The sequence below is a fragment of the Panthera leo genome, chromosome C2 (genome assembly GCF_018350215.1).
Source record: "Panthera leo isolate Ple1 chromosome C2, P.leo_Ple1_pat1.1, whole genome shotgun sequence".
Lineage (NCBI taxonomy): Eukaryota > Metazoa > Chordata > Mammalia > Carnivora > Felidae > Panthera > Panthera leo.
The window spans coordinates 75644236-75667411 of NC_056687.1; positions in this window are offsets into that span (position 1 = coordinate 75644236).

A 23176-nucleotide genomic window follows, 5' to 3' on the forward strand; every position below is an offset into this window, starting at 1 on the left:
GTGTGGTTAATAAGCTACATTCTGGGTTTTTTTTCAATGGTAGAAATGAAAGTGGAGACTAATTTGGAAGGTGTGGAGAGGCTCTCAAGCATCAGAAGGTTAATGGAATGGTGGAGCCGGAAATGAATAGAACTCCTCGCCTGTCCCCCCTCCCCTTTCCCTCGCTACTCATTTGCTTTCCTAGCCTCGCTCGGATGCAAGCCAAAATGCAAGCCTCCAGCACAGAATAGTTATTAAGAAGGGATGTGCTAGGATTACAACCAGTTTGACTTTCTTTTTCTTACACGTATTATTACTGTAACTTACAATAAACATATATTCTTTTGGCAATAAGCCAAAACCAATGAACTATTTTATAGAAAGATAAAAATGCTATGTGCCTGTGTCTTGACTTCACAAGGATTGTGAAGTTTGGGGACCTGCTTCCTCCTAGGTGTAGACAATATGGTGCTATGAATAGAGTGGATCTTAATCTTATTTCCAGGTAGTATACACTCTGGTGAATTCTCTCTTTCATGAGTTTAGTCCAAATGTTTTGGACTCAGTGTTGAATCAGGTGGAAAGATCAAAGGTGACCATAATGAAGTCCCCACCTTTAGAGACATTTTAGATCCCCGTCTTCCATAGATGTTGCCACATGCTTCACTCCCTTCTCTCTCACCCTCTCTCCCTGTCTCCCTCCCCTGGCAATTTCATCAATTACAGACTTGGACTATCACTTTTGTATGTTTTCTCCCCAAATATTTATCTATAACTAAGACCTTTTTTTGATAAATGTAAGATACTTAAGCCTAAACGTATGCTGGAGCTCTTTACTTGAATTTCCACAGGCAACTCAAATTCCACATGTTCACATTTAAACCACCCATGTAAGTGTCCCCATTGAAGATGAAAATAAACACATCAATCTGATGTTGTCTTACGTCCTCATTTTGGTAAATGTTCCCTCTATCCTCCTTGCTGCCCTAGCCAGGATGCTCCTATTCCGTCCCTCCTTCATTTTTTATCATGCTTTATATCCACTTACTTATTTATTTTTTAAATTACTTATTTATTTGAGAGAGAGAGAGAGAGAGCATGAGCAGGGGAAAGGGGCAGAGGGTGAGAGAAAGAATCTTAAGCAGGCTCCATGTTCCGCACGGAACCTGACACAGGGCCTCGATCCTGCAACGCTTGGATCATGACCAGAGCCCAAATCAGGAGTGGGTCACTCAACTGACTGAGCCACCCAGGCGCTCCTATGTCCACTTACTTACTAAAACCTATGGATTCTGAGTCCTATTTGCCCTTGGATCCTTTCACTGTCCTTGGCTGAGCACTGCTCAGTTCAGGGTCGTATCATTTGCTTTCTGAAAACTGTCATAGGGCTCTGAAGTTTAGTCTTACATAGTCTGATAGTAAACCTCTAACTCCTACCCAGCTAAAGCTTGGCATTTTATATTATGAAAACAAAGCCAAAAATCGAACAAAGAGTTTTTCCATGGCTGGGATATACTATGCAGTTGTGTTGAACAAGCAGTCTTTAAAAAGCTGCTGTGAACACAAGCCAGCAGGTAAAACTTAAGCTGCACTGTTAAACTAGATTAGAGGTTTACAAAAACAAAGAAGAAAGAAAGAAAGAAAGAAAGAAAGAAAGAAAGAAAGAGAAAAGAAAGAATACAACTAGTTTTCATAGTGGGCAGAGGTTGTCCAGTTGGTGTCAGATTGGAAGTTTCAAGAAAGTTAGTTTATCTTTGCTTTAGGTCATAAGGTTTTTTTTTTTTTTTAAATTCTTTAATGTTTATTTATTTTTGAGAGCAGGTGCAAGAGGGGGAGGGGCAGAGAGAGAGGGAGACACAGAATCCAAACAGAATCTGAGCTGTCAGCACAAAGCCTGATACGGGCTGGAACCCACGAACCTCGAGATCATGACCTGAGCTGAAGTTGGATGCTTAACCAACTGAGCCACCCAGACGCCCCTGCTTAAGGTCGTAACTTCTCACGTGATTGCTGTATATAAACACAGCTCTCTGTAATATTCTCTCTTCGGAAATTTGAAACTATTCAAGATACCAATATCCTGCCAGTTTAAGGGTCCATTGTGGAGCTGAATTTTGAGTTACTGTGCAAGATTTTTTTTTCGTGCTGTCATTTGTAAGATGTTTGTGAGAATCTTTGAGATTAAAGTTTTGGTTACAAATCTTTGCTTAACCTGAAAGTCTGTCCTTGCAACGCTCAAGTCTGTGAGCTTGCCATCAAGTCCAGGTATAACATTCCTATTGGAAGCCATACTTGTATTTTCTCGTAAAGTGAGTTTGAGTTAATAAAATAGTAACATAATTGTGTAAAAAAAACTATCATAGAAGTTCTGTTGGCTGCACACCCTCAGTCCTGTCCCTTCCCAGTAATTGTTTCCACGTGTATCTTTCTAAAAACAAATGAGATTTGTTGTCGCCCTATTATAATCTTCCAATAACTCCCTGTTATATTACCCATGGGATAAAGTCCAAACTCATTTGCAAGGCATATGCCTCTCTTAGTAAAGAGTGGTGTGGGGTCTGGAGTCAAAGAGATTTGAGTTCAAATCGTGGCTCTGCCACTACCAACTGTGTGATATTGAGTGTCTTTTCTGTGTCTTGTTTTTTGTTTTTGTTTTTTAATCTGTGAAATGAGACTAAGAATGGTGGGTACCAGTGGTAAGCCCTACTTCTGTTCCTCAATACCTACTCCTCTATTTCTGGGCCTTACCGTTCTTTCTCCCTTTGAAGTTAGATGTGCCCAAGTGCCCCGCTCTGCTAAAGAAATGTAAGCAGAAGTGGTATGTGTCACTTCTGTGTGGAGGCACACAGTTATAGGCACTCTTCTCTTTGACGAACATGAAAATGTCTGCTAATACGAAGATGCTCTAAGAATTAAGTACTGAAAGTTTAGCCACCTGAAAGGTGAGACAGGTGCCCAGGAGAATGACCCAGATCCCAACAGACTCCACATGGATGAGAAACAAACATTCACTGGAATGCAGCAACTGAGATTTGAGAGTAGTCGCCTCAGCGTGGCTTAGCCTACACCGACGGCTTATCTGTTGCCGTGAGAGTGTGTGATGTGTGATGGCCTTTGGTGGGGTGCTCTGCACAAAGCAAATGTTCAAGTAATGGTAGCAGTTATCATGGTGATCTTTCCAGCTGTCCACAAGATCCTTTTTCTTTCTTTCTTTCTTTCTTTCTTTCTTTCTTTCTTTCTCCCTTTCTTTCTTTCTTTTCTTTTTTCTTTCTTCCTCCCTCTTCTTTCTTTCTTTCTTTCTTTCTTTCTCTTTTCTTTTTCTTTCTTTCTTTCTTTCTTTCTTTCTCTTTCTTTCTTTCTTTCTTTTCTCTCTTTCTTTCTTCCTCCCTCCCTCTCTTTCTTTCTCTCTCTCCTCCTCCCTCTTCTTTCTTTCTCTTCCTTTCTTTCTCCCTCTCTCTCCCTCCCTCTCTCTCTTTCTTTCTCTCTCTCTTTCTTCCTCCCTCTCCTTCCTTTCTCTCTTTGTTTCTTTCTCTCTCTCCTTCCCTCCCTCCCCTCTTCCTTCTTTCTTTCTCTCTTTCTTCCTCCCTTTTCTTTCCCTTTCTTTTCTTTTTTTCTTTCTTGCTTGCTTTCTTTCTCTCTCTCTCCCCTTCCCTCCCTCTCCTCTTTTCTTTCTTTCTTTCTTTCTTTCTTTCTTTCTCTCTCTTTCTTCCTCCCTCTCCTTCCTTTCTTTGTTTCTTTCTGTCTCTCCTTCCCTCCCTCCCCCTTCCTTCTTTCTTTCTCTCTCTTTCTTCCTCCCTCTTCTTTCTTTCTTTCTTTCTTTCTTTCTTTCTTTCTTTCTCTCCCTTTCTTTCTTTTCTTTCTTTCTCTCTCTCTCTCTCTCTCTCCCCCTCCGTCCCTCCCTCTCCTCTTCTTTCTTTCTTTCTTTCTTTCTTTCTTTCTTTCTTCTTGTCTATATACTTTATCCCAAAGGCACCTGCCCACTTGCTGTTTCACATCTGGGCATCTTGAGACATTCTGATTACTCAGGCAGTTTTCCACGATCGTGCTCTTCTGATGAAATTTGATTCAACCCTAAAAACCAACATAAACGTGACTGCTCTGGAGGCTTTCCTCAAGCCTGCTCTACCCACACCCCAGAGGCGGTCCCTTGGGCTTCCCTGCTCAGGTACGCAGAGGACATCTCCTTAGCACTTCCACGCTAGGCTGATCTCATTCTGTCTGTCCCTCCTACTGGCTTGTGGGCTTTCTGAGAGAAGGACTGTGTCTTGCTCATCTTTACAGTCCTCACAACCTAGAACAGTGGCTGTCACAAAGTAGATATTTAATAAAATGTAAAAACAAACAAATGTGCTTCTAGAACTAGTGAGGGAAAAAAGACGAGCAATTCTGCTATAATATGACAAGTAACTGGAATAAGGTAACAATGCTCTCATTTTCCTGAAGCCCCTCTGCTGTCCATATCTTCCCACACTCAGCCTGCTTTTGACTTTGTGACCATTCGCTGGTCTACCTTTCTTATTTTACAGATGAGGAGACTAAACCGAAGGTGAGGACACAGGTGACACAGCATGTTAGTGTCAGAGCCTGGGGCAGAAATAAGATATTGCTCTCTAACAACTAAACATGAGGGAGGGTTGGGGAGTCTGTAATATGTGAGCTCATGCACAGGGGAGTGGATATAAAGTCATGAAGTTATTGCAGTGGATTAAATGGTGGCCCCCAAATATATGTATAAGGCTTAACCCCCAGTACCAGCAAGTATGATTTTATTCGAAAAAAGAATCTTTGCAGTTGTAATTCTTGAGGTATCATCCTAATGATATTATCTGGGTGGGCCTTTAATCCAATGACAAGTGTCCTTACAAGAGACACAGAGAGCCACATCAAGGAGAATGCCATGTAAAGAGGGAGGCAGAGATTGGAGGTCTGGAGCCACCAGCAGCTGAAAAGGCAATGGAGATTCTCCCCTAGAGCCTATGGAGGGAGCATAGCCTTGCAGACTCATTGACTTGGGGCTCTTAGCCTCTATAACTTGTTTCAAGTTTGTTACAACAGCTATGAGAAATTAATACGAGTATCACTTGGAGAATAACTATGTCCCTCCCCTCCTAGGGCGTATTCCTTTCCAGTTCTGATTTCTATGGTAGTCTTTGAGATATTTGTAGTGTTTCTTATTTAAAAAAAAAAAGAGTCATTTCTTTTTTCATTCTTTTTTCCCCTTTCCCCTCCACTTATGGTGAGGAATTCCTTTCAGCCCTCAATGCCTTAAATCAGCCTTGATTATATAAAAATGTCTTAGATTTTTCTTCCCCATTGAAGTTGAAGGTATAGTATCCCCATTCATATACTTTGCCCCTTGGAGCATATGTTAATTGGAATAATGAAAACGTTTTGGAAATTTGTCTCACGTTTGAGCCTCTGAGATATTTTTGATACCTGGGATAAAACTGCTCCTTTTTCTCCTCAAAAGTCATGATTCTTGTCCTGTGGACTTCACCGAGGTACAGTGAGGGTCAGATGAGAGAAAGTGTTTGTGGTAGTTTTGTCTACTGTGAGGTGCCATGTGGAGATCATGTCACTAGTGTTGTAGCTGTTAATCAATATGTACAAAAGACATACAAAATATATGAAATCTGAAGTGTTTAATGCAAAGCACCCTCTGACTTCTGTGCACGCCACTTTTTACACTATACTTTGCTGCCATCTTGTGGTCTTTCTGGTAATTGTCGGTTCGGTAGTTTTAGCTAAGATTTTTTTCTGCATATAAAGTATCACATTTTTTAACAGTGATTTTTCCTTTAGAAGGAGGATGGACACGACAATTTTGAAATATTTCAGTGACCTTCCCTGTTCTTATTTAACAGATTCTAGGAGACAGGGCTTGGAAGTAACATTTGAAAAATTATGGCAGATAAATCTGGAGACAAAAAGACTCAGGCTGCTCAGAGACAGTGGACACTGTTGTGGACTTTCGAGAGATGAGAGCACTTATCCTCCCCAAGAGGTGTCCACCAAATACTGTTGTTGGCATGCCAGCATTTCCTTCATCTAAAGAAAGAGTTCCAGTATTCCTGGCTTCCCCACAGGCAGGCAGTTACAACACATCCTATTGGGTCCTTTCCCCTGGTGTCTCTTTCTTTTCTTTGCCTCACGGCTACTGCGTATTTCTGGTCCTTGTTACTTCTTGTCTGGACCATGTCAGTACCCAGTCTCCCTATCTCCATAATCTCCCCTCTTCCTTTCATCTTGCACACAAGCTCCAGATTAGCTTTCCTGAAACACCATAGAAGCAGGACAGAACAGTGAAGAAGAGTGGAATCTGGAGCCGGCCTGGCATCCCAGCTCCAGCAGCTCGGTTTCCACCTGCCAACCTGGGGCGGGTTACTTCAGCACACTGCATTTCCATTTTCTCTTCTGTGTCGTGAGGGTGCTCTTGGTGCCCCCGTCCCATGTTTATGAGGAAGGTTAAATGAGCTAATCCACATCAAAGTGCCTAGTATTGAGTTGGTGTGCAATTAATATTGGCTACTATTAATGTTCTGTCTTGCAGTGTGAATTCCTTGAATACCAGACTGTCTTTGATTTGTATTTCCACCTTCAGATTCACATATCACTTTTCCATTATCCTCATTCGATAACATTTTTGGTTATATAGGTGAAGAAGCACTAAGGTTGTTTTTTTTTTTTAATGTTTATTTATGCATTAAAATTTTTTTAACGTTTATTTGTTATTGAGAGACAGGGAGAGAGAGAGAGCACAAGCAGGGGAGGGGCAGAGAGAGGAGGAGAAACAATCTGAAGCAGGCTCCAGGCTCTGAGCTATCAGCACAGAGCCCGACAGAGGGCTTGAACTCACAAACCGCGAAATCATAGCCTGAGCCGAAGTCGGATGCCCAACCGACTGAACCACCCAGGAGCCCAAGTTTATTTATGTATTTTGAGAGAGAGAGCGAGCACAGGGAAAAAGGGCAGAGGGAGAGAGAGACAGAGAGACAGAGAGAGAGAGAGAGAGAGGGAGAGAATCCCAAGCAGGCCCCACACTCAGCACAGAGCCCAGTGTGGGGCCTGATCTCACAAACCGCGAGATCGTGGCCTAAGCTGAAATCAAGAGTCCAACGCTTAACCGACTGAGCCACCCCGGTGCCCTGAAGCACTAAGCTTTTGATAGTACATTCAGTTTGCTTCTTGGAACTCACATTACATTATCCAAAAATGCTTAAGGTCGTACTGTGATTTTTAAAAAAGGTACAGAAAAATTTTAAGCTTGCTGTATTTATAGTTGATAAAGAGTGCTTCACATTTATTGAGCATTTACTTATGTGATAAGCTCTGTTCAAAATGATTTATATGGAAAACCTTATTTAATACAAAACTTTTGTGTTTGGTACTATTGTCAGCATACCCGTTTTACAAGGAGGAAACAAAGATGGGGGGAAGTCCCACAGCAGGTTAGAAGAGGAAATTAGGTTAGAACCAATACAGTCTGTCTTAAGAGCTCACATTCTTAAGTGACCTCTGTGCTATAAATATATCCTTTTTAAATGTCTGGTATCAATTCTGGGATGTTGCTTCTGAACATCAAAACACAGAACACATTTTAGAGGTGCCTGGGGGGCTCAGTTAGTTAAGCAGATGGCTCTTGATTTTGGCTCAGATCATGATTTCATGGGTTTGGGGATCGAGCCCTGTGTTCTGCTTTGCGCTGATAGCATGGAGCCTTCTTGGGATCCTCTCCTCTCTCTTCCCTTCCCCAGCCCGTGCTCTTTCTCTCTCTCTCTAAACAAGCCAATAAAAAAATCCTACAGAAAACATTTAAAAAATCCCAAACCCAGTGGCGTGCGAGTGCCAGTCTCTGCTGTATGGCCTTGATGTTGCATCAGGCCTTGAGGTGGCCTGTTGTGTGGACAGTGCTCGCTGTGATCATGAAGGCCATCACTGGTTTCTGTTGTTCTTAGATGCTAAGATGTTCTTAGGTGTTCTTAGGTGCTCTTAAATGTGAAGATGGACTGGAGACCACGAGGGCCAGGGAATTCAAAGTTTGTTGTCGTAGATAAAACAATGCCCCCTTCCGATAGTGTATTGTCTGATGTATCACAACCCTCCTGCTGCCCCAACTACTGTTGGAAATTTCCTCAGAATGCTGGGACCCTGAAGCACAGAGCAGACTCATGCTGAAAAAATGCAGTGTCCCAATAAGACTGTACAAGGGCTAGTTTTCAGACTTGGTCCCACTGTCCTCATTTTCTTACAGATACCAATTTTTATGGTATACCCAATTATCCATCCTTTAAATAAATATTAAGCATCTTCTAAATCCAAGGAACATTAAGTTGACATAGAGAGTGTGTCTTCCCCAGCATTCCTTAAGGGAAATCCCATCTATCTGACATGCCTCACTGCACATAATAGTTCTCCCATTTATTCAAAGTTTATTCAAAGATATGTGTGATCAACTACTATACAGAAAATGGTGCAGGGTGTTACCAAGAATATTAAAAATATAAAATGTATTTTAGAAAATAGATATAAATATAACCTAGGAGTCATTTCATCTTTTGAGGTGGAAATAAAAATGGATGAAATTTTTATACCTCATTCCTCATTTTCTTTCTGATGATTTTTTTGGAGGGCTGTCTCAAAAGCTTAAGTTGCCTCAAAAACGTAAGTCACTGCTTCTGTGGAATTAGTTCAATTTGTGTATGATCCTTGATTCTTTTTTACCCCCCATTCTTGCTACCCATTGGTCACTACTTCATTCCTTCACTTAGCGCACATATCACTGGCATGACACTGAGAATGCAGCCGGAGTTTGTTGAGAATTTGGGGGGAATGGGAGAGGTTTATATTCACAAATTACTTTCACCAACTTACAACATGGAATTTCTCATTGGCCTCTTTTTTCTTCAAAATTTAGTTAAACACCACATGATGTTGGGACTCTGCTATGGTCTGAATATTTGTGCCCTCCCCTTCCCAAATTCATGTTGAAAACCTAATGTCCAAGGTGATGCTGTTAGGAAGTGGGACCTTGGGAGGTGATTACATCATGGGGGTGGAGCCCTCATGAGTGGGATTAGTGCTTTTATAAAAGAGACCCCAGAGAGCTCCCCTTCGTCCACCATGTGAGGACACAGTGGGAAGACTTCAGCTGTGAACCGGGTACTGGACCTTCACCAGAACTCAGTCATGTTGGCACCTTGATCTTGAACTTCTTAACCTCCAGAGAGCTCTGAGAAATAATTTCCTGTTTTCTATAAGCTACCCAGTCTGTGGTATTTTGTTTATAGCAGTGTGGGCTAAGACAGACACCTTTCTTTCTTTTCACGTCTTCCCTTCACTCCTTTAGGACCATATCCTCAGTTGCCTTTGGAGGTATAATCTTAACCAAAGCTGTCTTCTACAGAAAACTTTTCTTTTTGTTTAACTGATATTTCTCCCTGCCATATATAGAAAATCTGAACTTTGAAAAGTGTAGGCACACTAAATGGTAATCGTGTATTAATAATAATAACCAAACACAGGTAACTAGTTATACACGGTTCTTAGGCTTGAGATGAATTAATTCCTTTAATCCTTATACCAACTCTATGATATACGTACTCTTATCATCCCTATTTTTCTCAGGTAAGAAAACTGAGGCATAGAGAGGTTAGAATTCCAAACTGGGCAGTCTGGCTGTGAAGTCCATACTTTAACAGTTCAGATATTCTGCCTATCATTATATGTATCTATTGATACAGCAGAGTTAAGTATTGAACAATTATGTAGTTTCTCTCTTTGTTTCAAAAGTGTCCTCATTACACTGGTTGTTTAACTTGAACTTCCTCATGTGAAAAATGGAGAACATGGTGTCCATGAGTATGTCAGCTAAACAACATTGGTTTCAGTGCAGGAGCTCCATATGAGTGTTTGATGGGGAGTGTTTAAAAGGGGAACTGAATGAACAAAAGAGACAGTTGTTTGCAAGAAAAGGTTAGTGAATAGAACACAGTAAGCCTCTTAGAGGTAGTGTTGATATCACCCAAAATGTATCTTCTTTCCTCAGATTTGTGTACTATTTGACATAATGAATGGTACACCTATTTGATGATGGCAATATGTTTTATTGAATAATATATAGGGGTGCCAGGGTGGCTCAGTGGGTTTAAGCTTCTGACTCTTGATTTTGGCTCAAGTTGTGACCTCACAGTTGGTGAGATTGAGCCCCACATCAGGCTCTGTGCTGATAGTGTGGGGCCTGCTTGGGATTCTCTCTCTCTCTTTTTCTCTCTCTCTCTGTTATTCCACTGCTTTCTCTCTCTCTCTCTCTCTCAAAATTAATCAATTAATTAATTAAAAAAGAAAGTAATATACAATTGAAAACCAATTATTTATCCCATTGTGACAAGATGACCTATATAGATTGGTAGACTTTTATGAAGTAAAAATGTATATATTCTTCATTAGTGTTTAATTTGGTAAAATTTAAAATGGTTGAAACACATGAATCTTAAATGCATTCATTAATATAATGAATAACAATCTTAAATAATTTACTGAGATTTGATGAACATAACCTATGTAACCCTAATATCAATCAAGACTGAACATTTCCATCATTCAAGAAAACTTTCATGCTCCCTTCCGGTCAGTTACCCACTTCTCAGTATACAACTTATTTTCCAGGCTTTTTAAAAATTTTTAAAAAATATTTATTTATATTTGAGAGAGAGAGAGAGAGAGAGTGCACAAGCAGAGGAGGGACAGAGAGAAAGATGGAGACAGAATATGAAGCAGGCTCCAGGCTCTGAGCTGTCAGCACAGAGGCCAATGTGGGGCTTGAACCCATGAACTGTGAGATCATGACCTAAGCCAAAGTCAAACTCTCAACCAACTGAGCCATCCAGGTGCCCTGGCCTTTTTTTTTTTTTTTTTAAATCACAGATTAGTTTAGTCTGATCTTGAATTTCATGTAAATGGAATCATACAGTGTATACAATTTTGTATCTGGCTTTTACTCAACATAGTATTTAAAAAATTAGCATTTATTATTATTATTTTTTTTTTTTTGAGAGAGAGAGAGAGAGAGATTGAGCAATCAGGGGAAGGGCAGAGAGAGAGGGAGACACGGAATCCAAAGCAGGCTCCAGGTTCTGAACTGTCAGCACAGAGCCCAACATGGGGCTTAAACCCATGAACAGTGAGATCATGACATTAGCCAAAGTTGGATATTTAACTGACTGAACCACTGTTTGTTTTTTAAAGATTTTATTTTCAAGCAATCTTTACATCCAGTGTGGGGCTCGAACCCACAACCTCAAGATCAAGAGTTGCATACTCCACCCACTGAGTGCCCCAATGTAGTATTTTTGAGATTTATCCATGTTATTGTGTATCAGTAGTTTATTCTTTAATTGTTGGGTACTATTCTATTGTATAAATATCTCACAATTTATCCACTTTAATTTTGTTAGACATTTCAATTATTTCTGGTTTTTGATTATTTGGAATAGAGCTGATAGAAACCCTCACGTACAAATACTTTTATGCTATGTTTTCACTTGTATAAAAACCTAGGAGTGGAAGTGTTGGGTCATAGTGTAAGTGTATGCTTAACTTTATAACAAACTGCCAATAGCTTTCTAAAGAACCGAATGCTATTGTGGGTGGTTTTTAATAAGTGTTATTTTCTAATCATTTGCAACATACTATACTCCCAATCTATGAGGTTTCCAGTTGGACCACATCCTCCCAAACACAAATATATAGCATTTTCAGCCTTTTAAATATGGAGTAGCATCTGATCATTAATTTGCATTTCCCTGATGACTAACAATGTTGAAAATCTTTTCATGTGCTTATTGGCCATTTGTATATTTTTGGTCTTGAAGTTAGTGTTCAACTATTTTGCATATTTTAAAATTTGGATTGTTTTCCTGTTATTGATTTGATTTGTAGAATCAAATTTATAGAACTAGAGACCATGAATCTTTCAGTCTCTATTGATTTGCCTATTATGGACATATCATATTAAAGGAATCATAAATATCTGGTTTTTTTTATGAATAGCTTCTTTCATTTAGCATAACATTCTCAGGGTTTGCTCATGTTATAGCATAGATCGATACTTCATTCCCTTTTGTGACTGAATATCCCATTGTATGGAGAGACTACATTTTATTTCTTCATTTTTTTTTGCTATGTTTGATTTACTAGCATTTTATTAATGATTTTTTGCACCTGTGTTTATGAGAATATTGATTTGCACTTTCTTTTTTTTTCTTTTTAGAGCGAGCGAGAGAGAGAGCAAGAGGGCATGCAAGCAATGAAGGAGAGGCAGAGAGAGAGAGAGAGAGAGAGAGAGAATCTTAAGCAGGCTCCACACTCAGCACAGAACCCTACATGGGGCTCAATTCCATGACCCTGGGATCATGACCTGAGCCAAAATCAAGAGTCAGACACTCAACTGACTAAACCACCCAGGTGCCCCTGTACTTTCTCTTCATTAATAGTTTTGTCAGTTTGGGGAAGCTTTTTTTTTTCCTCCTTTAACTTATGAAAGACTTCATTCAAGATTAGTGTTCTTCTGGGGTGCCTGGGTGGCTCAGTTGCTTAAGCAACTGTTGATATGGGCTCAGGGCATGATCTCACGGTTCAGAGGATCGAGTGCCACATTGGGCTCTTTGCTAATAGTGTGGGACCTGCTTGGGATTCTCTTTCTGCCCCTCTCCTATTTGCTCTTGTGTGCGTGTGAACTCTCTTTCTCAAAATAAATAAACAGACATTAAGGAAAAAAAGATTAGTATTATTCTTTCATAAATGGTACTCTTCCTTCCTAAATGTTTGATATAGTTCAGCAGTGAAGCCAACTGGGCTTGTGGAAAGGTTTCTTTGTTGGAAGGTTTTATTTACAAATTAAAATTATTTATCAGACATAGGATTGTATACATTTTCTTTTCTTTTCCTGTCAATTTTGAATTCATGTTGATAAAGAAATTCATCTATGTTACCTAATTTGAATATACTGGTACGAGAGTGTTCATAATATTCTCTTCATACTGATGTTATATGCCTATAGGATTTATAGTAGTATACCATATTTTATTCCTAGTGTTGATAATTAGTGCTTTATCTCCTTTTATCTACTTAGCTGTAGTAGGGTTTAACAATTTTATTACATTTTTACAAAAAAGAATTGGCTTTGTTAATTTCCTATATTGTTTGTTTTATATTTCATTGATTTCTGCTCCTTCATATTTCCTTTCTTTGATTTATTTGGATTTAATTTGCTCTACATTTTATCCCGTTTAAAGGTTAAACCTTAGATTATTGATTTAAAAATGGTCTTTTCTAACATCCAAATTTAAAGCTTATATTATTTAGTCCTAAAACCTGATTAAGCTGGATCACACAAATGTATAGTGTTTTGTTTTTATGAACACATATTCTCAAATATTTTCTATTCCCCTTGTGACTTCTTCTTTGTTTGCATTATTTAAAATTGTGCTACTAAATTTCAGAATATTAAAGATTTGCTTCATCTTATTGTTATTGAATTCTAGTTTAATACCATTGTAATAAGATAATACACACTGTAAGATTTAATTTTTTTATTATTGAGATTTATTTTATGTCCTATCTCAAATTTATCTTGAACATTGTAAGCAGTTAAAAAGGGTGTTAGTTTGTAATTCTTATGTATACTATAAACATCAATTATGTCAAATTGATTGAGATAGTGCCCAAATCTTCTATTTTCTTACTGACTTTTAAAATAATTACAAAGGGGTGCCTGGGTAGTTCAGTTGGTTAAGTGTCCAACTTTGGTCAGGTTATGATCTCATGGTTAGTGGGTTTGAGCCCCACATTAAGCTCTGTGCTGACAGCATAGAGCCTGGAGCCTGCTTTGGATTCTGTGTCTCCCTCTCTCTCTGCCCCTCCCCTGCTCACACTCTGTCTCTCAAAAACAAATAAATGTTAAAAATAAAATAAAATAAAATAATTAAAACATTTATTGTTTATAGTACTTTTAGGTTCACAGCAAAATTGAGAGGAAGGCACAAAGATATTGCATATATCCGAGGCCCCTACACATACATAATCTCCTCCATTGTTAACATCCCCCATCACAGTAGTACATTTGTTATAATTGATTAACCTATATTGACACATCAATATCACCCAAGGTCTATAGTTTATATTAGTGTCCACTTTTAGTGTTGTACATTCTATGAGTTTGACAAGTGTATAATGACATCTATCTACCATTACAGTATCAAACAGAGAATTGTCACTGCCCTAAAAATCCTATGCTTTGCCTATTCATCCTTTCCTCCCCCTAAGCCCTGGAAACACTCATCTTTTTTACTCTCTCCATAGTTTTGCCTTTTCTGGAACATCATATAATTGAAATTATACAGTATGTGTAGCCTTTTCAGATTGACTTCTTTCACTTTATAGTAGGTATTTCAGTTTTTCTCTGTGCCTTTTCATGACTTGGTAGCTCATTTCTTTTTAATGCAGAATAATAGTCTATTGTCTGGATGCACCATTGCTTATTTATCCATTCATCTACTGAAGGACATCTTGGTAGCTACCAAGTTTAGGCAATTATGAATGAAGCTACTATGAACATCTCATTTATTGCTGGTATAAAGTAGCACAGCCACTTTGGAAGACAGTTTTTCATTTTCTTACAAAACTGAACATACTACAAATTCATGCTACTTTTCATCCAAATGAATTGAAAATTTATGTCTACATAGAAATCTGCACATAGATGTTTACCATTTCTTATAGTGCACTTTCTGTTGGTAACAAATTAGTTTGCATTTTTCCAAAAAATCACTTTATCCTCATTTTAAAAATATTTCTATGAGGTATTAAATTCTGATTCACTTTAAAAAAAACAGTTTTTTAGTGTTTATTTATTTTTGAGACAGAGAGAGACAGAGCATGAGGAGGGAAGGGGCAGAGAGAGAAGGGGACACAGAATCCAAAGCAGGCTCTAGGCTCTGAGCTGTCAGCACAGAGCCTGACATGGGGCTCAAACTCATGAACCGTGAGATCATGACCTGAGCCAAAGTCGGATGCTTAACTGACTGAGCCACCCAGGTGTCCCTAAAGATTTTCTTTTTATCATTGTCTTCAACAGTTTGATTACAGTGTACCTAGTTGAAGTGTTTGGTTTTTTTTTCTATTTATATGGCTTAGGGTTGACTATGTGAGTATGAATATATAGGATAATTTTTTTTAAACAAATTTGGACTTTTTCAGTTTTTCTCTCTCCCTCCTTCTCTCTCTCTCTCTCTCTCTCTCTCACACACACACACACACAAACACACACACACCTTCTTTCTTTGGGATTTAAATTACATTATATTAGATTACGTGAAGTACTGAGTACTTCCACTCTTTTCTTTTCCCTCTATCTTTAAATTAGTTAATTTCTATGCATATGTATTCAGGTTTATTGACCCTTTCTTTTGCAGTGTCCAATCTGCTGTACAACCTGCCCAGTTAATTTATTCAGATGCAGTATTTTTCCATTGTAGAACTCTCATTTAGTTCTTTCTTACAGATTTTATTTCTCTTCTGGGATTTCCTACCTCAGCAATATGTATACATTATGTCTGTACGTTCTTCTTTTAATTCAGAATCATGTATAATATCTGTTTTAAACTCCTTGTCTCCTAATTCCAACATCTGTGTCATCTTGGGATCCATTTACATTACCTTCTTTTACCTTTGACTGTGGGTTGGTTGCATTTTTCCTACTCCTTTGTATGTCTAATAATTCTTGATTGTATGCTGGATATGATGGACGGTATATTGTACGGAACTTACAGTATGTTATTTTTCTTTGAATAATATTTAGTTTTGTTCTGGCAAGTGGTTAAACTACTGGTGGTTTTTTAGATTTCATTAAAATTGCTCTTATGCTTTATTTCCATTTTATCTTTAGTCTTTGGCATTACTCCTACTATAGGTCATGATCTTTACTTATAGGCATGATCTTTTTAGAATTTCAACCCAATGTCTGAATTGCTCAGCAAGCCTTTTTTCACTCTGGATGGGTTAGAATTCAAACACCTCTGAGCATTGGCTAATGTCTTATACTTCCTTTCAGATGAACACAGGATTTAACATTGCTGTGGCTGCTCTCTAGAGGGCCTCACAGAGTCTTTACTTGCATGAGTATTGCATACTTTGGCCATGGACCAGAGGACAACCTCAGTCAAGTTTTTTGACTTCCCCTATTCTGTGCAGCTACTTCTTCTCCATACTCTGTCCCACAAATTCCAGGTGCATCAGCAGCGCCAAACTCTGATTTATGCTCCTTAGTTCAGTGAGATTGGCATTCTCCATTTAGGTCTGGCTTCCATGCTGCCCCTGGAAAATGGCTCCAGGTGGAAATCTGGAATTAACGTGGACCTCACTTCACATATTCCCTTTCTCTTAGGAATTACAGTTCTGTTCTGTTATTTGATATCTAGAAATAGTTTCATAACAGATTTTGTCCAATTTTATTGTTGTTTACATTGGGAAGGTAAGTCTAATCCTAGTAACTTTGCTATGACTAGCAGCAGAAGTTCTAGAACTTCATCCATTATATTTTTTTGTTTGTTTGTTTGTTTGTTTGTTTTTGGGAGACACAGAGGGAGAGCATGTGCACATGAGCCAGGGAGGGTCAGAGAGATGGGGTGGAAAGAGGATCCAAAGCAGGCTCTGAGCTGACAGCAGACAGCCCAATGCAGGACTCGAACTCACCAACCATGAGATCCTGACCTAAGCCAAACTGGGACTCTGAACCGACTAAGCCACTCAGGCACCCCCATTTTGTTTTTATTTAATATGGCTTGCACAATCCATTCTTGGTTGCTAGGGCTTATGTCTTAGGTGGCTTTCTAAATCTCAAAGTTACGTGAATTTCAGGGAAAGGAAGTTAAAGTCAGTAGAGTAAAAAAAAGAAGTTCTTTTTTAAAGAAAAAAGATGTTTATCTTATTTAAAATACTTGAAATATATTAATTTACTTTTTCATTTCATTTTGTGAAATCCATTACAAAACCTTCATTACTATTTTTTCTTGAGTTAACTTTGAACTTTTTAGCTATGTATCATACATCTTCCACTGTGTAGCTCCAACCTATCTTTCTGCTTTTACCTCCTACACTCTCTAACCTGATGCTCTAGTTGTGTTGGACTATTTGTTCTTTCAAACACAAACCCTAGTGAACATGACATACTACATTCCTTATGATTCATTTTCTTATCTATTTTCAAATGTTATTTTACACTCCTTTGAATTTGATCCCATATATGGTACGTCACAACATTCTAGTGAGAATAGTCATTATTTGATCACAAATAAAAAATGTCTTCACAAGTTCCCTTTTTGATTTTGAGCTCCTTTTCTACTTAGCATAATGCCAGGAGCTTGGGCATCATTGCTTCTTCCATTTTTTCACTTCTCATATGTAATCGGTTACCAAATTCCATCAATCACAATTCTTAAACATCTGAATCTGTTCTCTTATCTTTATCCCTACTGCATTTGTAGTAGTTAGGCCTGACAATTTCTTGTATAAACAACCTGGTCTTCTCCATCTCCATCCATACTGGTACCAGAGCAATCCTTTTGAAACACATATTTGATTACAGAAAGTCCTGAATTAAAATCTTTCAATAGCTTTGACATGATTGAAACGTTGCACCAGGGTGGCTCAGTAGGTTGAGCTTCTGACTCTTGATTTCAGCTTGGTCTTGGTCCCAGGGTCATGGGATCAAGTGCCGCATCAGGCTCTATGCTGAGCGTGGAGCCTGCTTGGGATTCTCTCTCTCCTTCTCTCTCTCTCTCTCTCTCTCTCTCTCTCTCTCTGTTCTTCTACCCTGCTTATGTGCACTCTCTCTATATATAAAATTTAAAAAAATAATAAGTCAAAGTTTCTTAGCCTGTCTGACTTTTAGGGTAGTTAGCTTGCATGGTATAGTTTATGGAAGCATAATGTAAAACCTCCACTCTAATGCCTATTAAGAAAAACTTTAGTGGTTTATAGTAAGAAAGTAACATAAAGATTTATGAAAGTCTTTTTTGATAGGAACAAGCCAAGTGAAATTTTTCATGATAGTTATAATTTTTCAAGATAGTTATAATTTAATGAGTTATTGCCATAAGAACATATTGTAAATTGGTTATGGGAATTAGTTTTCTGATTTTTAGGTTAATAGTGCCAGTTTTTCAAAAATACTGTTTGTTGTTATTGATGAGTAAGAATATCAGTACATGTGTTTGGAGGAATGTAACATGACAGCTCAGTAAATATACGCCTGTCTTTCAATCTGTCTGTTTCTGGCACAGAATGGTGACATTATTAGAGAATAGCTACCAGCAAAAGTAATATTAATGCTCAGAATCTGGCTCATGCATACTTTGATGAATTAATTAACTTTTATCCTAAGTATGGTAGATGAGTCATGGTAGTACCAAGGAGAATACAGGTGACAGCCACACAGTTGGAAAACAGGAGGAAATGAAACAAAATCCTTTGGAAAGGGATTTAGAAATGAGAGCGCTAATGGGTGCCTGGGTGGCTCAGTTGGTTGAGCATCCATCTCTTGATATCAGCTCAGGTCATGATCTTGCAATTGTGGGATAGATCCTTGTGTCCAGCTCTGTGCTGACAGTGCAGAACCTGCTTGGGATTCTTTCTCCCCCCACCCCTTCTGCCCGCACCCAGTTGCACATGCACACACACTCTCTCTCAAAAATAAATAAACATTTTTTAAATATGTAAAAAAAGGAAATGACAGGCTGAAATCTACTCCAAGTTGGGTCACTTGAATTCTACTTGTCAAATTATCTTCAAGGATTCACTTTTCTTCTCTGGGCTTTGGTTTTTTCCATTTGTACAATGAAGACATTGGGCTCTGAATATCTGAAATCTCTGTGATTTTTAATATTCTACCTGAATAAAAATTTTAAAAATGTCCACACTTCATGCTTTATATTTTAATATATATCAATGCTTTAGGAATTAGGGCCTTTAAATTCCTTAATGTTATCAATTGTCATGAGTCCAATTGACAAGAGCTCTAGGACCTCTCTCTCTGCTCTTCTCTCCCTCAGCATACCCTAACACAAAACAAGAAATGTGTGTGTTTTGGGATATCATTCAGAATTTCTCACTTAGAAGTATAGTTAAGGAATTCATGCCCAAATCCTGTAATAATTAGAAAGTTTCTTATCTCAGTTCATTTTTTTGACTTTAATTCTGGTTCTAGTTATCTACCTCCTGAAACTACAGAGGGCTCCAGTACATTTTCTAGCTAATATTTGGAAATATTTTCAAATAAATACAGCATTCTTACCTGGAATATGTTGAAGAAAAAAGTGTCAGAGGCCGTAGAGAAGAAAACAGTGATTGGAAATGCAGTGACCAAGAGATAGCTCTGACTAAGGCTATAGTCAAAATACCAGTTCAGTGGATAAACGTTGGTCTTATGTAACTAGATCAACTATTTTGAATCAAAAATAGATCTACCCTATGACCCAGCAATAGCACTGTTAAGAATTTACCCACGGGATACAGGAGTGCTGATGCATAGGGGCACTTGTACCCCAATGTTTATAGCAACATTTTCAACAATAGCCAAATTATGGAAGGAGCCTGACGAATGGATCAACTGACGAATGGATAAAGAAGATGTGGTTTATATATACAATGCAATACTACTGGGCAATGAGAAGGAATTTAATCTGGCCATTTGTAGCAACATGGATAGAACTGGAAGGTATTATGCCAAGTGAAATAAGTCAAGCAGAGAACGACAGATTCCATGTTTTCACTCATGTGGATCCTGAGAAACTTAGCTGAAGACCATGGGGGAGGGGAAGGGGGAAAAAATTACAGAAAGGGAGGGAGGAAAACCATAAGAGACTCTTAAATACTGAGAACAAACTGAGGGTTGATGGGGGGTGGGGAAGAGGGGAAAGTGGGTGATGGGCATTGAGGAGGGCACCTGTTGGGATGAGCACTGGGTGTTGTATATAAACCAATTTGGCAATAAATTATATTTAATATAAAAAAAGAACTATAGGTTGGTTTCAGATTTAGTTTTGTATTCAGCAAGCTGTCTATAATCTAATATCCTTTCCATATAGCCAATTTTACTGCAGTATAAGCTATAATTTGTATAAAGACCAAGGTCTGTTAGTCACAATATGCCTTTGCATATACTTTAGTCTATTATAAAGTACAATCATGTAATTAGACACAACTTTCCCCTAAATGAGTTGGCACAGTCAAGAAGATGAAAAGGAAGACCCTGGGGGTTGGCTGAGGTGGGGAGCAGAGGCATTGTGAAGAAAATAGAGGCACTGTGGGTGAGTTGAACTTAATTTAGTTTGATCAGGGAATTTTTCCCATGTGACTGATCTCAGGAAGACTCATTCATGGTGACTAACACACAAGAAACAACATTTAGTTAGTAAGTCAGGTGTCAATGGGTACATTTGTGCTGGTGAGACCTCTCTTGCTCCATTGCCACTGGGAATTACCAGTCTGTTTTCTACAAAGAGTCTCATGTTTAGTTCACAGAAAACCAAAATTGTAATCATATGCTTTTTTTTAGTATGTGTAATGATTACAGAAAGCCGTGGGTATTTCTAAGGAATATTTGAGGAGGCTGAGCTAGAATCTGGGTGTTGCTTTTACCTTGTCCCAGTGTCTGACAATCCTCATATTGTCAGGAATAGTGCAGACAATATCATTTAGTCATTCATTTTTGAACAGGTATTTATTGAGTATAGACTATGTGACAAATAACATGGAAAAAAACCATAAAAAATTAATAATTATTAGGAGAAAAATCCAACATGTTTTGACATGTGTTCAGTGGTCATTTTAGAGATATTTAATACTGGGAGAATCTAAATTTCTGAGTAAAAGCCTCAGAAAAATAAAATAATTTACATCAGTGAATTTTACAGATATCAAAGCTTACATTTTTTTAGTATAAAGCCTCTTCTAAAATAAAAATAATAAAAGCAAAAACCTCACTTCTTATCATTTTTTAAAATGTATTTTTCAAGTCTATTTTTTAGAAGATTGTGAACATATTTTACAACTTTGATTTCTCAGCACCATAATTATTAATATTAATAATTATATTGCACTATAAAATGGCACAGTCTTTCTCAGAGATTTGTTAAGTTGTCTGATGCTATTTATCCCCACAGTAAATAATAAAGTAGGCTTTTATTATTGTGACTATATTGTGATATTTATTGGTTTGTTGTTTGTATACTTTTTCTCCCTAGAATTGTCATTTCTCACTTTAAAAAAAAGTCTGTCTCTTTCAATTTCTTTTTTTCCCTTCTAGACCAGAGGTCAGCAAACTTTTCCTATCAAGAGCCAGATAGCAAATACTTTAGGCTTTGTGGACCATATGGTCTCTGTCACAACCATTCAACTCTGCAGTTGTAGCATGCAAGTCATAGACAACACACAGATGAGTGGGTATGGCTGTGTTCCAATAAAACTTTATTTTCAAAAATAGGCAGTAAGCCTGAATATTTGTGGACCATAGCTTACCAACCCCTGTTCTAGATTGTTGTGTATGCTGAAATAGCTATGTAGATTAATATGTAAAAAAAGTAAATAGAATTTTTAAAAAAGTAAATACATGTGTTGAACTTAATGTGCTCCGACAAACAAAATATACAAAGTTTTGTGCCATAATCTTATGACAGCGTTTTTAGGTACTTAGTCATCTTTCCTTCCCTTTCTCCCTTCTTTGCATCTTTTTTTCAGGTTTGTGTCTATATTGCAAATATTTGCAGTTATTGGACAAACTCTAGATACTTGCTTCATGTAAATGTGTACACGTATGTTTTCATGTATCTCAGATATAGAGCTAAAGTCAGTGTTACAATGAAGACCTAGATAAGATTGGTTTGATCTCTATTCTGTGAAATTTGGAGGTGTAATATCCTCCACCAAGACCACCAAGTTTATGCAAATTTTCAGGGTGGGGTCATATTTTTATGGACCTTTGGCTCTGAATTCGACTTCTGCCAAATTAAGTCACTGTAGAGATTGCTTGGATATCCCTGTTCTAAAAAATTTCTTGGCCATTTTTACATCTCAGATTCTAGCCTCCTACTATGTTTCTCAGCTTTTCACAGTCCCTTCTGGATGGCCCCAGGAACTCCAAATTTGTCTAACTTTATTATGCAGATTAATTCCATTTTCTCCACCCTTACTCCCAAACTCCTCTCTGAATTCACTGTTCAGTTTCTAACCCACCAAGGTGCTCTGTGAACAAAAAAGACCTCTTCTTCTTTACTCGAAACATCCTGCTAAGAAGATAATTCAAATTTTGTGTGGAATTTTTTCCTTTATGGATGTTTAGATGGATGATTGGTTGGATGGATGGATGGATGAATGGATGGATAGACAAGTATTATTCAGTAGTATAAGCTTGGACTAATATTGCATGAAAGCAAATGTGGAAAACCAAATATGGCTTATTAGAGTTAATTTTGTGATTTTAGGAATTATTTAGGGTTGTTCTTCAACCTTTATAGCCAAAATACACCCAATTTACTGTTTCTATTATTGTTCACAATGTATGAAGTATTTCATTCATTTCTTGTGTGTTTGTTTTTTAAATATTCTAATGATTTTCTTACAAAAGGAATTCAAATATTTCATATGACAGCCAACTAAATTATAGAAACAGAATATAAGATTAAAAACAGCATAAGGTAAAATTAAGCTTAGACCCAAAGGAACTGCATTGTATCCCCTTGAACTTATAAATAAGGGCTGGTATTTCTATTTGGGGATATGTCATCTAATCTCCGATAGTAGAAAAATGGTTCTTCCAGTCACCTAAATATTTAATATAAAAATGATTTACCTTATCCACAAGTAAATTATTCAGTCATATATTATTCAGTCATATGTTAATTCATTTAGCAACTCAATTGTCTGCAGAAAGCACTAGAAGATACTCTTCTAATCCATCAAGGAACTTAAAACCTGCTCCTAGAAATAATACAAACAATAATAATACAAATATGGTTAAATAATTGGAAAAAAATTAAGAGTGCAATATATGAGAAAGTTAATTTTTTTACTTATATTTCCTAAACACTGCAATAACCTAAAATTGATCTCTTGGAAGTATGCTTGGAGTGTTGAACTGTAATGA